This window comes from Berghia stephanieae, chromosome 7 (assembly GCF_034508935.2).
Source record: "Berghia stephanieae isolate SIO BIC M18660-M18661 chromosome 7, UCSD_Bste_1.3, whole genome shotgun sequence".
NCBI lineage: Eukaryota > Metazoa > Mollusca > Gastropoda > Nudibranchia > Aeolidiidae > Berghia > Berghia stephanieae.
This window is the reverse complement of record NC_088366.1, coordinates 26,223-38,512: the sequence shown is the minus strand read 5'-3', so window position 1 is coordinate 38,512 and position 12,290 is coordinate 26,223. Positions and strand designations below refer to the sequence as shown.

At 36.0% G+C, this 12,290-nt stretch overlaps 1 long non-coding RNA gene across 1 annotated transcript in view; it reads left to right on the top strand.

Moving 5' to 3' along the window:
* The window catches only part of LOC144976083 (uncharacterized), a 58,148-nt gene extending 48,379 nt beyond the window's left edge, over positions 1-9,769 (top strand). Inside the window, exon 2 of the long non-coding RNA XR_013646043.1 lies at positions 9,664-9,769. This is a non-coding gene — a long non-coding RNA (uncharacterized LOC144976083). The remainder of the gene's footprint in view (positions 1-9,663) is intronic.
* The last annotated feature ends 2,521 nt before the right edge of the window (positions 9,770-12,290 follow it).

Sequence of the window (12,290 nt, the reverse complement as noted above, 5' to 3'; positions counted from 1 at the left end):
CACTCTTATCGTACTCAGGTATAAAATGAGTACCAGGCCGTTAACTGCGTTTTTCTGTTTGAAAAAATGTAATATCGCCTAACAGACCTCATGTAGAATGTTAAGTGTTGCTGTTGGCCTGGGACTTCTTGTAAAGCGCTTTGAGACTTCGATTGGATATTGCACTATATAAAATCTTTCGTTAGTATGTGTGACAATGATAACAGTGATATTGTTCTTGTTAGCCTGATGACTGGGACACCTTGTAAAGCGCTTTGAGCACCTTTAGTGTATATTACGCTATTTTAAAGAATCAAGTTATCGTGTTTCTATATAATTAATACAAATGAAAATACTTTAGCTATATTTACTGAAAGGTGTAATATTTGCTTGTTTCTTTCTCCTATCCATGTGTGACTAACAGTGAGTGGGTAAGTATCAATCAATTATTGTGTTTCATTTATTTTACGCTTAATAACACCGATACTGCAATCTATAGTTACCCCAGCTCAACCTCCGTAAATATACACAACTGAGGAATATGTTGATCAAATTGAAAAGATTTTTATCGTTTTTTAAAAAATAAATAAACTTGTGATGAATAAAATCTGTGCGGCCATGTGGTCTTGTGTTATAACAGTCGTTTTCGGATCGGAAGGTCTTGGTTCGACCCTCGTGCAGCGCATAGTTGAGTCCTAGGGAAAGACTCTCTTTACTCACATTCTGTCACCGAACTTAGGTTTAAAATGGCTGTTAACAACATTGTCTGTGTCTGAAATTATTGCGTCATGTCTCGCTTTACATTTAAGTGGACCTGATGACAGGAAACAACCTGTAAAGCGCTTTGAGCACGTTTTAAATTATATTGCCCTATTAAAAAGATCAACTTTTTGTGTCTGTTATGCAAATGATACATATAAAAAATATTTTAAAACTATTTTTACTGAAAGGTCAAATCTTTTGTTTGTTTCTTTCTTTCTCCTATCCATGCGTTACTAACAGAGAGTAAGTATCAATTAATTATAATCTTTCATTAATTTTTTGCTTAATGGCACCGACAATACTATCTATATATACCCTAGAATTTAATACTCAATAACAATAGCAATATGTGATATTTATTATTATCTTTATCAATTTTTTGTTTCACTCAAAACCAATAATAACAGTGTTGCCATCCATAATACCTATATCGACATTATTGCCATAATTACTACCAATATCAACACTGTTGCCATCATCAATAACAATATCAACACTGTTGCCGCCGTCAAAACCAATATCAACACTGTTGTCATCATAAATACCAATATCGGAGTGTGTATTCGTCCTTCCGGTCATATTCATAAAACGTGTCTCGCCGTCCTTCAGTGCTTATGTAAATGAGGTAGGTGTGAAACACGCACGCGAAACTGACACCGTCCTATCCTTTTGTTGCGAAAGTGTTGGTATGTACTTCAAGTAGATATTATGACAAAATGTCTCAGTAAAGGAATTGATTTTTATAGGCTTTATCCTTGACGACTTAATCTGTTAGAAAGAGCAGAGTTGAGGAAATGGGGGGAGGGGTTGGGGGAGGGGGGTGGAGGGTTCGGTAACCGGGTCAGATCTTCACGTCTTCACTTTTTTCACGACTGTTGAAACGTAAAGATTGTTATGAGTATGACGAGAAAGAAAAACAAATAATTCTCTCTCTCTCTCTCTCTCTCTCTCTCTCTCTCTCTCTTCTCTCTCTCTCCCCTCTCTCTCTCTCTCTCTCTCTCTCTCTCTCTCTCTCTCTATCTCACTCTGTTTATCTATCCTAATATCTATATATGAATATATCTATCTATCTATCTATCTATCTTTCTATCTATCTATCTATCTATCTATCTATCTATCTATCTATCTATCTATCTTTCTATCTATCTATCTATCTATCTATCTATCTTTCTTTCTATCTCTATCTATCTATCTATCTATCTATCTATCTATCTATCTATAAGATAAGATTGAGATATAAATACAAGAGAGAGAGAGAGAGAGAGAGAGAGAGAGAGCGAGAGAGATAACGTTAATAAAAAAAGACTAAAGAGAGAGATTAGAGATAGAAAGAGAGATACATAGCTAGATATATATATATATATATATATATATATATATATATATATATATATATATGGTTCAACCCACCCTACAGCAAGAATGTGACAACTTCTATCGGTAACAAATTCTTCAATCTACTACAAAAATGCTTCCCTCCCGGTCACGTTCTACACCCAATCATGAACAAAAACACCATCAAAATAGGATACACCTGCATGCCAAACATACAAAACATTATTTCCTCCAACAATAACCGAAAACTATCACAGCCAGATCAGCCCAGCAACAACCTAGAGAAAAAAAATGCAACTGTAGGACCCAGACAACATGCCCACTAAACGGCAATTGCCTAACTCAAAACGTAATTTACCAAGCCACAGTAACACGACCAGACACACCAAAACAAGAAACATACATTGGCCTCACCGAGTGTCCATTCAAAACGAGATACAACCTGCACACATCTTCCTTCAGAAACATACACAAACGACATTCTACTACACTAAGCGAACACATTTGGAACCTCAAAGAAAAAAACATACAACACAGCATCACATGGAAAATCATCTCCAGAGCACAGTCGTACTCCCCCTCTTCTAAGATTTGCAACCTCTGCTTAGAAGAAAAATTCTTCATCATCACTAAACCGAACATAGCAACACTCAACAGAAGAAACGAACTAACTTCCTCATGCAGACATAGAAACAAACACCTTTTATGTAATTACGAACCTCCATAAACACGAATCTATAAAAATACGAAAACACAACAATCTAATTTCACTTCCACTTCCTGATGAGAGCAACGCTCGACAACAACGTTGTAGAAGTCACACTATCTTAATTATCTTTCAAATGTTTATATATATATATATATATATATATATATATATATATATATATATATATATATATATATATATATATATCTAGCTATGTATCTATCTTTCTATCTCTAATCTATCTCTTTAGTCTTTTTTTTATTAACGTTCTCTCTCTCTCTCTCTCTCTCTCTCTCTCTCTCTCTCTCTCTCTCTCTCTCTCTCTCTCTCTCTTGTATTTATCTTTCAATCTTATTCCTTCTCCCCCTCATTCTTTCTTTCTTTACTGACTTCTTCCCATTCCTTATCTCCTGGTTTCTCATTCATCTTCCTTATATCACACTTTTCTTTGTTCCGTATGTCGTGATGTCTCTCGCTGCTTTTCTATCTCTTCCGCTCTTTCGTCTCTCTCTCTCTCTCTCTCTCTCTCTCTCTCTCTCTCTCTCTCTCTACCTATCTATCTATCTATCTATCTATCTATCCATCTATCTCTCTATCTATCTATCTATCTATCTCTCCTTTCTTTCCCCCCCCCCCTACCCCTTTGTTCTCCCATTTTTTTCTAGCTATCCTCCTTTTATTCTGGAATCCTCTCTCTTTCTACCTTTGTCTCCTCTCTCTCTCTCTCTTTCTCTCTCTCTCTCTCTATCTATCTATCTATCTCTCTCTCTCTCTGACTCTGTCTATCTCTCTCTTTTACTCTATCTATCTTTCTTTCTCTATGTCTGGGTGGTCTCAAACGCGTTTTGTCTGGGATATGGTGTCAAACACTCCATCTCCATGCACCTTCTCTGTCCTATTATTGCTTTGTTTTTTAAAGGAATAGAAAAAAAAACAAAAAAGGGGGACAACGACACAGATACACCGCTGCCCGCGACTGCAACATTATAAATTATAACCAAACCCTTTCCCTCCACCATCACCCCCTTAAATAACACACGCATTCACTTCCTGGCCGCCTGTAAAACTTAGAGTGTCTAACTACCGAAGAATTAAAATACATTCAGAAGACCTAAAAAGTTTTCGTAGTGAGCTTGCTATGGCAATTATGGTAATGTTTAGAGATGGAATGGAGGTGGTGGTGGTGGAAATCATGGAGGCAGAGAGAGTGAGAGAGGGGGAGAGAGAGAGGGAGAGAGAGAGAGAGAGAGAGAGAGAACGAGAGAGGGAGAGAGAGATATAGAGAGGAGAAGAAGAAGAAGAAGACCACAAAATAGAGGAATAGACAGAGAAATAGCTAGAGACAACCCGACAGAGGAAGCAATTAAAAGTGTGAAATAAGGAAGAAGAGTGTGTCGCAATGTGGCCTTGTGGTATGACACTCGATTTCGGATTGGAAAATCCTGGGTTCGAGCCTCACAGGGTGCATAGTTGAATCCTTGGAAGAGGCTCTTCACTCACACTCTTATCGTACTCAGGTATAAAATGATTACCAGGCCGTTAACTGCGTTGTTCTGTCTGAAAAAATGTAATATCGCCTAACAGGCGTCATGTAGAATGTTAAGGGTTGCTGTTGGCCTGGGACCCCTTTAGTAAAGCGCTTTGAGACTTCGATGGGATATTGCGCAATATAAAATCTTTCGTTAGTATTTGTGACAATGATAGCAGTGATATTGTTCTTGTTAGCCTGATGACTGGGGACACCTTGTAAAGCGCTTTGAGTACGTTTAGTTTATATTTCGCTATTTCAAAGAATCTAGTTTTTGTGTTTTTATATAATAGATACAAATGAAAATTCTTTAGCTATATTTACTGAAAGGTGTAATCTTTGCTTGTTTCTTTCTCCTATCCATGTGTGACTAACAGAACGTAAGTATCAATCAATTATTATTTTTCATTTACTTTACGCTTAATAACACCGATACTGCAATCTATAGTTACCCCAGAATTCAATTATTAATATTAATAGCAATACTGTTGTATTTATTATTATCTATATAAAATATATTGTTTTCATCGAAACCAATAGTAACACTTTCCATAATCAATATAATAATCAATAACATAATCAATCAAAACAAAGTACTTGATTCTATTGAAATCAATATCAACACCTGAGGAATATAGGAGTAGATCGGATCAATATGTAGTTTTAATTATAACAATCGCTTTGGAATCGGATAGTCCTGGGTTCAAACATCGTTCAGCGCTTAGTTTAGTCCTTCCGTTAGAATCTTTACTCACGTTCTTTCACCGAACACAGGAGTAACATGAGTACATGGCCGTTAACAGATTTGTCTTTCCTTGAAAATATTGTATTATCCCCCAACTAGCGTCATGTCTTGTATTTGTTCAGTAAACCTGATGACTGGGGACACCTTGTATAACGATTTGATCACGTTTAGTTGTGTATTTATACAATTGATATAAAGAAACATAATTTAACTATATTTACTGAAAGGTTTAATCTTTATGTATCATTCTCCTATCCAGGTGTGACTGACAATTAGTAAATATCAATCAATTTTAGTCTTTCATATATTTTACGCTTTATAGTATCGACTCTACTATCTATACTTACCCCAAAATTCAATACACAATATTAATAGCACAATTGTTGTATTAATTATATCGTTATCAGTTACTTTGTTTCCATTTAAACCAATATTAACACTTGCCATCACCAATACCAATATCAACACTGTTGCCACCACCAATATCAATATCATTACTCTTGCCACCATCGATTCTAATATCACCCTGTTGCCACGATCAATACCAATATCAACACTTGTGCCATCATCATTTCCAATATTGCTATCGTTACGGGTTTGTCTTAGAGGTGCAAGATAACCGAATTGCCATAAGATAAAAAAAAAGACAAATAAAAAAGGACCTGTAAAATAAAAAAGGAACCTTAGATAGATGTCTCACGGCTCACAATATCATAATTTGGTCAGCAAAGAGGGATAGAGAGATAGATAGAATGAGAGTGAGAAGGAGAGAGATAGAAAGAGAGGGAGATAGAGAGAGAGAGGGATAAGAGAGAAGAGAGAGAGACGGAGAGAGAGAAGAGAGAGAGGGAGACGGAGAGAGAGAATATAGGAACAGACATGAGAGGATGTCTTGAATTGGCGTGTAGCATCGGCTACGAAATATTCATGTTTGGGCTTATTTCAAAGGTGATGTTCCGTATTCCCTAGGTTTTAATCTATGGTCCATTTGCAGCGTATAATGGGTGGCTTAAATTTTGGGTCAGTCGTTTGTGTTTAGAGGGGGGAAAAACTGAACATCAGCGCCTGTATAAATAAAGTAGTTAATTCGATGCGGCAATCAGTTTTCGAGAAGGTGTTGAGCCGGTCACAGCCTCATAATTTAACGTCCGGCTTAGACGTTTCACACTTGTCTTGTTTGGAGTGTGCTAATATAAGCGATTGTATTTTGTTCTTTTTTCAGCGGTTATGTTTTTTGTTTAAATTGGGAATTTATTTTGGCAGACCAATCTTCTGAAAACTTGGACCAGAAGGTCAGCAATTTAAATGAAACGTGATTGATTGTGAATGCAGTGCCTGATTAAAGGCTATAGAATATTGATTCCATTGATTCTCCATGTTCACTATACGGGGTCATCAATGTAAGAAGTAACAATTGACCTGTTAATTGTTTAACAAATTTTATTCCCTTTTTGAGATGGACAATGACAACAAGCATATTCATTTTTCTTCAGTCGCACATACTTCCCGTGTCAACGACACACACGTTCATGACGTGATAATATCAAACATTTAAAACTCATATTTTGTTGACGCCACAGAGTTAACACATTTTTAAACGAACACAAATTATTCTCTAGATTTCAGTCTGCCCATCGCCCTTTTTACCGAAACTTCTCTTATTAAAATTCGAAATGATAAGATTAATCATTTATGGACTAAAGATATAATGTTGTCATCATACTACTCGACCTTAGAGCCGATTATGACACCATAGACTCTTTTGAATCGGCAGAATAAAATACTTTACAGGTTCGGGATTACTGGTCTTGTTTGAGTTTCTTATAACCTCTCTGGCAGGAGTTAACATTATCTATAAATCGAAAAGACTTCTCTTCCCCTCGTTCCCTCTCTTTTGGTGTACCGTAAGGATCAAATCTATGACATCACCTCCAAATATTTTATTAAGGTCATTTTTTAAGCAGACGACATCCAGTCACTGTTTGCCATTAATACTGACAAAACTCACAATGTTCTTGCTAATATTGAACATTATGTCTCGATATTTTTGACTAGATGTATTGTAATAAACCCAGGTTAAATGAAAACAAAACAGAGGTAATACAAATTCCAAGCCGTGGCGCATATTCCTTAGATATCCTAATATGTATGATTTTATTATATCAATGTGGTTCTTATCTAGCCATTTTTATATGCCTACCAAATGTCAAGATATGCTGGTGTAAAGGACTAGTGAGCAATAGGGGTTAGATATTGGTAACATTAATAACAATATAATAATAATAATAATAATAATAATAATAATAATAATAATAATAATAATCTATTTTCTCTCTCTCTCTCTCTCTCTCTCTCTCTCTCTCTCTCTCTCTCTCTCTCTCTCTCTCTCTCTCTCTCAATCATCAAATTCTGAGCAGTAATAAAATCAGGTAAGCGTCATTTTTATTTCAAAGTACAAATCTTTGTTAAATTCAGACAAAATCTAACCCGCCGTGTCAAGACAGTGATTTGTCTTGTTGAACTTGTTGGTGAAAGAATTTTTAAAGTTAAAATGGTGAGAAATGCGAAATAATAATTATTATTAATGTAGGTGTATGCAGACTATAGAGCAGTAAAGTTAGGTGCCCCAAACGTAAACAATAACAAGTTGCTAGTGATTTCCGTTAGGGACCGGAATAATTTACGCACAATATAGGTCTCCCAATTTTGTAGTTTGAGTTGTAGGCAATACACTTTCAGTATTGAAAATATGTTTACATAAAATCTAACAGTTGCAGAAATAATAATATAAGGCTAAATTATTATGAAAATCAGGCTCCGAATAATTCTCGTTTTGTTCACACCAGCGCAATAATTTGCTCTGGTCTAAAAATAGATAGACTGTAACTTTTGATAAATTTTAGAAAATTTTACCTTTTGTTCCATAAAATATCCATATCTAGACATTATTTGATGCATGATCGAGTATTTATGAATATATGTTTCTTTTGCCACCTAACAGCCAAATTATAAAGGTTATTTTTTTCTATTATTTACATTGGAACGTGAGCTGTCAAGACAGGAACATGTGGTTTGCCACGTGCTTCTCGACCTTTGTTTACGTTTGGGGCACCTAACTTTACTGCTCTATAATCATAAGACACCACACCGATACACACTAAAGTACATGTGTGTGAGTTCTGGACCCGTTCTAATGAACGCGGACTAGCGCTTAGTCCGGACTATCTCTGACTTTAGTAAATGACTAGAAAAAATCGGATTTAATGTGAGCTGACTAAGCTAGTCCCAGACTAAAATCACGTCACCTTCGGACTAAGTTTGGCCAAGATTTAGTCACTTGCTCGAGTCGAACTTGATCGTTTAGTCTCTGACTAGTAACTAAGAAACGGCGTCAACAAAGTCAACAAAGATGGCGGCCAATGTTAGACGACTCGGTTCGCGAGAAAAAAATACATAGAAAAAGAATTATAACGACAAAAGTAATCTGTTGATATTTGTCAATGCTAAAGGAAACGGTTTAAAGGTCACAGATCGTCGAAAGCACACATTTTTGTCCGGGAAACTAATAAATCTGATGAAGTTGAGTGACTCAGTGAGTCTGAGTCTGAGATTTCAGCTTCGCTTGGTTCGAAGTTTAGATTTAGATATTTAGAGAATAACAAACACACAAGTAGACCTAGCTTATTTTTTAATATGAAAATTATGTTGTTTAGCTAAAACACCCCCTACCCCCTTTTATTTTCTTTATTTTTGTGCCAAGCAAAGCAATGTCTATATTACTATTCAAAAATTTATCAAGTGAGAACTTAACATCCAAATGTGTTCAAAAACGATATCAAAGAAACTCTGTGTGATATTTCACTTTGGTAGTCGGAAACAGAAAGAAATTTTAATTCCAATATTAAGCTTTTACGTCCGGTTTCTGTCCGATTCGTCAACTAATACGAGTGAGTTGCACTCACGTTGCTATGATAAAAAGGAGAGACCGACTGAGAGGAAAGGTCATAAATGTAGGGCAAGACGGACCGGAGACGATATTGTATGCATTCAGTTTACCGCCTAACAGCCTTTATTCTCCGCAAATATTGCCGGTCTTCCACTAGTGTATTAAAAAAGATATTAAAAACGTTTGCCACTAAATCAACACTTGTAATTCAGACGCCAATTGTTCCAATTACGAAACCCAGTTGTTCTAATTCGGACACCCGCTTATTCCAATTCAGACACAAGGTTGTTGGAATTCAAACATCACTTGTCGATTTGTTCTTTTTTTGTCGTTGTTGTTTACTTGTTATCAATTTAAATTCTAACATTTTTTACATTTTTTTAATGACGAGTTTAAATATGTATAAGTATCATAATAATGCGTGTTAAATTAACTGGCCCGCCTGCGGGAATGTGTCGTGAGGCCCCCCAAGTTTGAGAGTTATTTGTTGAGACGAGGGTCATTTAAATCGATCGATATTTGAAGGACAAGTTTTCTGGCAGAACTCTTAACTGGTCAGAACGATTTTTTGTTTATAATAGTTCATAGTTATTCTAATCATCTCGAAAACTGCTAAGTATTTTAGCTTCACTTCCTGTTTATCTTCTTCCAATTTTCAGATGCAAAATGGAGCTGGACACGGTGAAACATTATTCAATTCCTCACTAGGATTGTGACATGTTTGATTTGTGTGGTCCTGCCTAATAAACCTGATTTAAAATATTCTATATATATTGAAATATATTGTTTTTGTTTTCCCTTTTGTGATTGTTGTTTTAAGTTATTTATCTTTTCTTTTTTTGGGGGGGGGGGAGGGGGGGTTGAGGGGAGGGGTTTGTGTCTTCATCTTTAATGTCTTGTCTACAATATTTTCCGGGTGCTAAATTAGTGAAATATATATATCATCCATCGTGGCTTGTGCTTTTGAGCACGTTGCCGGTCAGCTGTCTCCACGAATCACGATCCTCTGCGGTGCGCATGAAATCTGTGTTGCTTTTTAAGTCACATTTGGCTATTCTTATGTTATTTAGATAAGTCATTCATTGTCTTCCTCTAGCTCTCTTCCCTTCGATCATCCCAGATGTTACCAACGTTTCTGTTCCTTCTTTACTCCACACATGTCCCAGAAATTCGTAACTGCCTCTTTCTGATGTTATCGATCAGTATTCTTCCATATCTCACCTTTTCCAACACTTCCTTGTTCGTACAACTGTCTGTCCATGATACCCTCAACATTCTTCTATACACCCTCATCTCAAATGCCTCTAACCTCCTCGTACATTCTTTGTCAGGCGTTCACGTTTCACACCCGTATAAAAGGGTACTTATAACAAATGTTTCTACTACTTTCATTCTGGTCTTCAAGTTTAGGTTGTTTTTGACACAACTAGTCGCATTTTATGGAACACGTTTTTTTTTTTTTTTTGCTATTGCTATTCTTTGTTTTATATCCTTTATGTCACGTGCGTCATGGGTGATGATAGTGCCTAAATATTTAAATTTCTTTACTTGTTTGATGGTCTCTCCTTTGCTTGACAAGTGAAAGGTCGCGTTGTTGTCATTCTTTGAGACCACCATGTATTCGGTTTTCTTAAAATTTAGTTTCAAGCCCATCTCTTCACTTTTGCAAACCACTATATCTATAATTTTCTGCAAGTGTTCTGGAGAGTAGGCCGCCAGAGTACCATCGTCTGCGTATCTTATGCTATTCGTATTCTGCCCTCCAACGACGCCTTTCATATCTTCAATTTCTTTGAATATTATTTTACTATAAATGTTAAAAAGGTCCGGTGATAAGACGCATCCTTGTCTTACTCCCTTCTAGATGTTAAAGAAGTCCGATGTTTCATTATCCAGTTTGACACACGCTGTTTGATTCCAATATAAGTTTTTCACAAGTCGAAGGTCTTTACTGTCTATACCGATCTTTTCTAAGATTTTGAATAGCGTATCGTGCAGTACTGAATCAAAAGTTTGGAATAATCAATGAAGCATAGATAAAGTGATTTTTGTTTTTCGATTGACCGTTGCATTTATGTTTTTAATGTAAAGATTGCATTTACCGTACCCTTTTCTTTAACAAAAACCAAACTGCTCGTCACTTATCTCTGGAGAGATCTTGCTCCTCATTCTTTTTATAAGTATTTTAACATAATTGTTGTGGCCTGGCTCATTATGCTGATTGTTCTGTGTTGATCACAGTCAATAGTGCCTTGTTTTTTTTTGGGTATCGTAATGAATACCGATTTTCTTAAGACATTAGGCAATTCAGCCTTTTCATATAAGACATTAAAGGCTTTTGTGAGACTGTCTAATACCAGATGGTTGAGGGCGTCAATCAATTGTATTGAGAAGCTATCTAGGCCTACCGCTTTCCCCTTTTTCATCTCTTTGCAAGCAGCTTCTACTTCTTTTCGTATAATATGGGAACCCGTGTTCACAGTAGAGATTTCTTTATCCAATGTCGTCCATCTATGTCATCCGCGTATAGATTTTTTATGTATACTGCCCAAAGTTCCAAAATTTCGTTGTTGTCGATAAGTATATGACCATTTGCGTCTTTAACGCATTTTCTTGCCACGGCAGGGCGTTTTCAACTTAGATCTTGTATTGACTGGTAGAATTGTTTGGTGTTAGATTGTTTTAGTCTTTCAATTCTGTGACACTTATGTTCAATATAATCTTCCTTTGCTCTCTTACACTCACGTTTTATAATCTTATTAGCTTCTTTTTATTCATTGCTGTTTCGTTCTAGTTTTCGTCTTTCATTCATCAGTTTCAAGATCTTGTCATCGATCCACTTAGGTTTTGGTTCGTGTTTTTTCACAGTTGGAATAGATTCTCTAATAGATTCTCTGATGCAGTTCGATACTTGATTCCAGTACTCATCTATGTTTATATCTGAGGTCAAGTTTTCACTTTTTTCTTTCGGGCATTCTTTGTAATCATTTTTTATTTGATGGTTAATTCTCAATAGATCTAATTGCAGTTTTTGGATTCACTTTCGTTTTCTTTATTTGTTTAAGTTTTATTTTTAGCGTGGCCTTGACAGGTCTGTGGTCACTATTACAATTGTTGCGTTGCGTGCGATATTTATGAATCGATGTTGGACCAGAATAAAGTCTATCAGATTTTTTAAAGGCCACCTGGGCTTATCCATGTCCACTTCTCTCTATCGTGGTTTTTAAACCATGTATTGACAATAGTAAGGTTTTCCAACTGCACCAGTCGACAAGTCTTTCCCCTC